We start from the raw sequence: 5205 nt of genomic DNA on the forward strand, positions 1-5205 counted from the left end.
GTCTTCCTCTCCCTCGGTTTCGGAATCCTCTGTTTCTGTAGACGACTTCGGGTCCTCTTCTCCCGACGTGTTCCACTCCTTCTCACTTTCTGATTCGAATGGGAATGGATCTATTGTTCTCAACCCAGATCTGGTGGTGACAGTAGACGTAGACTCCTTGACCTGCCACTTGTATCGGGTATTTCCTGATCCAGATGAATTGACCCAACTTCCGAAATGGGAGCCCCCGTTCATAAACTGGAAACAACAACAACGAAACAAAAAGAAACTAAACTATATACACCAAAAATCATCTAAACACAATTGAAACAAACGCCATCCATCCCCGGCAACGGCGCCATTTGAAACTGTAGATATTTTTAGCTGCGTGCACAAAATGGAATATCAAGCTTCTTGGGTCCAAAGAATCCACAAGATCACAAGGTCTAGGAACTCGCGGAACGCTGAAAGATCTCGGTCGTTGGACACACAGTATATCACTTCAAAACCCTCAACCCTCGTATAGTAGAATTAGTATAGGGAAGTAGGGATCGATCCCACGAGGACAGATGCGAAATCATGCATTTAAAGGGCTTTAGGGTGGTAAGGTTACTGCCACGCAAATTGGGGTTGAGGAACTTAAACTAGACAGAGGAAAATGAATATAACTATCTCTAGATCTAAGAACAGGAAAACAACCACGTAACAAAGATTGGCATTATATCATCACTATCTTCAAACCAACTTCCTAGATCTAGTAATGTCACTACCTAATCTAGCTAGACAGACTCGATGCATGCAGTGGGAACCATTTTCCCAAAATAAAAGTGTACGACCAAAAGCTGCAAAATAACCAATTCTAAGCCTAACTACCTACAAACGCAAGCACAATCGGAATTTAACTGAAACATGATGAAAACAGAACAATGATAGTAACTTAACGGCGACCAACAGATCGGACGTCAGAAAATGCCGAGGAACAAAATAAAACTCAGATCTCCATCTCCTAGATGAAGTAAAACAGAAACGAAAGCGGAAGTTCAAAATCCATGCACAATTCAATTCCCCTGTTCAGATCCACACTTCGGATGCTAAATCCACTCCGGATCCAAACACCCGAGACAAACTCCGTTCGAAATCATATCCATAACTACAGATTCACCAAATTCTTCACAGATCAACAACAACAACCACAGATCAACTCATATTTCCTAGATCAAGTACGCAAAACATCCAACACAGAGAATAACAATCAACCTTCGAAACAAAACTCCTCAAAACATAGAATCAACATAAATCAACACAGAATCAACACCTTCATAACAGGAAATAAAATTCATAGATAAACAGCAAGTAGTAAACGGACAAATCGACTTCGAAACGGCGAAGTTCGACAGAAATCAAAACATAAACGCTGGAAAGTAAATGATTGTATCTTCGCCCTCCTTGAGGACGGTGTTGCACAAATTTCCCGAAGATTAGACCAGTATTCTACCCCATAATTCCCATTTCCCAAGTGTGTGTGTGTGTGTGAGTTGAGAGCTATCGTCTATATCATGTGTGTTGCATGCTCCTCCTTATATAGGCGTGAAAGTGGGTTGTCTTCTTTGCCCTCAGCTTTGGACTCCCCTTTCCTAGCCATTTTCTTCCTCGATTCTGCTCACTTTTCGCCTCCTCCCTTCGCTAGTCCACTTCCTTCAATTCTTTCTGGACCTGGCGAATTTCCTTCACACACCTGGCTTAAACAATGTGTTAGACCCAGTAAATGGTGATTTTCATCATATAACCGATGCATGAAATTAGTCTTATCAATACTCCGAAAGGCTTGAGACTTAGCCACTCGATTCTGAGTACCAAAAAGATTAGTCAAATTTTGCATTATCTCGGCGGCAGTTTCCATGGCAGGATGCTGATGCTTGAGTACTGATGACATAGAAGCCAACATATAGCACTTAGCCATCTCATTTTCCTTATGCCACCGCCTATGCGCATTCTGAACTCCCACCGCAGCGTTAGCCGCCGGTACTGGGGGGCGTGGAGTAGTGAGCACAAACTTGTACTCTTCAACTGTGAGAACGATGTCCAAATTTTGTTTCCATTCTATGTAATTTTGGCCCCCGAATTTGTTTTCTTTAAGTATTGAAGAGAGGGGATTGAATGACATTTTGACGATTTAATTGCACTGCAAAACAGAAGATTTACTATTTGTCATAAACTTATGTAAGAAGTGTGATTAGATTAACTATAAAACTTTTCAAAATCTTACAACTGCAAAATTAAAATTTTGTACCCTCCATAAGAGGTCAATACGCATTAAAATTTTACATATTACTGGTCACAAACACAGATGAATAGTCCAAAGACCACATAATGGCATGGCCGCCTAATGATGCCTAAACACGACCACCAGATTTAGCATTACAGAGTCTTAATTCTACGACACACTCCCATAACAATGCTCATGTGCCGCTAACAAGATCAAGCTATCTCAGAAATTCTGCATGAACCCCTGAATTTCGCAATTTCTTAGGATTATTGTCCCCACATAATAGGTGGCGATAATATTGGAAATCACATTCTAGTTCACACTATCTATATATGAGAAGTCCACCCTCATGAACTTACTAATTTCTTAGGATTATTGTCCCCACATAATGGGTGGTGATAATATTAGAAATAAGCTTCACAAATTGCAGATCAATCGATGGAGACCATATACAAACTTTAAGTTCATAATTATCGCTAAGATATTTGGATTATGGTTTTTCTTAATTATCCTTAGCCTTAAGGCAGATAAAGGCTTAATTAAATTCTGTTGGTATTTAATTGACTGGATAATTAAATCTTTCGTACTCTTTTATAATCTTATTTTAGGAAATTAATAATTCTAAAATTTTATTCTTATTTATGTCTACTATAAGAAATATCTAAAATAAATAAATTATTTAAATCTTAATAAGACACAAATAATTAAATTCGTATTATTCCATGTTCAAGATTAGGAAGAGTATTTTATTATTTAATGAATTCCTATACATCTATCCTAATTAGGATATCTAGATATATACTCCCTCCGTCCCAGATAATTTGGGACACTTTGACCTTGCATGGGTTTTAAGAAATCTAATGGAAAGTGAGTTGAAAAGGTTGGTGGAATGTGGGTCCTACTTTTAAAGTATTAGTTTTATAATAAAATGTGAGTATGAATAAGTTAATAGAATATGGGGTCCATTACCAAAAATGGTAAAAGTGAAATGAGACAAATTATGTGGGACGGCCCGAAATGAAATAATGGGTTGAATTATCTGGGACGGAGGGAGTAATATTCAAGAAACTATTTAATTATTCTCATCTATATCATCTAGGATTAAATATAAATATTTATGAAATAGAAAATAATCAAAATATTCCTAAAATCTAGGGAAATCTTCCCAAAATATTTTATTTCCATTAAATAATATTATTTTAATGATATCTTTTAATTATGGAATTAAATAATCATGAAAATATTCCTTCATCGTTATCTCATCGTACGAGGTTTGCACGCACGATGAACAACAAAATTCCGGCGAGTTGGTCGCTGGAATCCGGCAGCCCAGCGTCTCGACCAGCAGCGCATGAAACGCGCGTTAGCTCTCGTCCTCCCGACGCGTCCTCGGGCTCGGTTTCTCGACACCATGGGTGGCGCTGCGTCTCGTCCAGCACCGTGCAAGGTTGTGATGCTGCTCTCGGTCGTCACACGCCTGATCTCTGTTGTCCAGCATCGCCGGCTCTTACTGGCTTGGCCAACGAACACACGTTACGGTGTATCTCTCGGCCAGGCATGCCAAAAACGCGAATTCCGCCTAGGGTTAGGGTTCGGCGGCTGGCGTCTTGGTGGTTCTCGGATGAACCACCACGCCTCGACGTTCAATCGTCAAGCTCGCAACCGGCCGCCGTCTAGGGTTTTCCGTCTCGGCCGGCGGCGCGCACGAGCCCATGCTCGTCTACGCATCGCCCCATCACCATCGACCCTCGGCACCCACTACTTCGACAACCCTAATCTCCGATCAAGCGTTGCGCGTCGTGTGATCAAAAAATTCAAGTTCTTTGGTTCGATTGTTCTTGAGTTCATCATGCATAAAAAATATAACGAAATGCAAGAACATGCATACATGAATTTCGCGAAATTTAAATCCAAATAATCAGAGCCAAAACTGGCTTTGATACCAATTGAAGGGGTTGGCAGCGGAAGCGTACATAAATCAATTACATAATAATCCTGATCTATTTAGCATATTATTTAGCTACTATAGAACAAAATAAAACTAAGGGAACTTCTACCATAAGGAAGGAGACAACACCTCTTTAGTTGGGAGACCAAAGACTTACCCAAAAAGGGCAGTCCAGCCTGCAATCTGTCACGCCAATGCAGCACCTGTTTTCTCACCAACCACAACAAACAAGTATCAATTAATATCCATGTACTAAGTACTCAAATAAAGCCATCTCTCAAGTATATCCTACTGCAGAATCATAGTCAAAGGGGATTCTCTGTAAGATGGGAACAAAATAGTGTAACAACCCTAATTAATCCCCCATAGTACCTCAAGATTTCAGCCTATAAAAAGCCCCCTCCACACCACACACCAACTCCTTGCACACACACTTCAAAATTCAGCAAAAACAGAGAGTTAGAGGGCAGAGCAAGTAGTGAGCAGCAGCAAGTCAGCCACTCCTTCGATTTCCAGAGGTAATACACCTCCACCCTTCCTCCCAATCATTTTTCATGCCATCATATAGAGTCACCACAACTTAGGAATCACAATCAATATAACACAAGCACGATAGGCTGCCCTTATGCTATAGTTCAGTAGCAAGTTTCTTTTTTTTTTAAAGAGTTAAGCTCTTTCCAGTGAGCAACCAAATAAATCCCAACAAGTTCAAGGAATCCCCATTAATCACATAACAATCTAACATAGTTACTACTCCAAGAACTCAACATAAAAGCCACTAAGAGGTAGGGACAAGAGAAGGCTTAGCTTAATCGTAGAGTTGACCGGCAACGGCGGGACTCCGAGGAGCTCTGCGGAACAGCTGCAAGCCACAGCCGAGAGAGGGAGAAGGAGGCGATGCCTCCTCTCTGCTGCCGGAATCGCCGAGGATGGAGCGCTGGGCAGAAGGGGTGAAACGGAGAGAAGCGAAGTCTTCTCCTCTCCGATGGCGGCTCGACAGCTCCGACAGAGG

The sequence above is a fragment of the Salvia hispanica genome, chromosome 6, assembly GCF_029641045.1.
Source record: "Salvia hispanica isolate PSC_SH4W2 chromosome 6, Shi_PSC_v1, whole genome shotgun sequence".
Classification (NCBI taxonomy): domain Eukaryota; kingdom Viridiplantae; phylum Streptophyta; class Magnoliopsida; order Lamiales; family Lamiaceae; genus Salvia; species Salvia hispanica.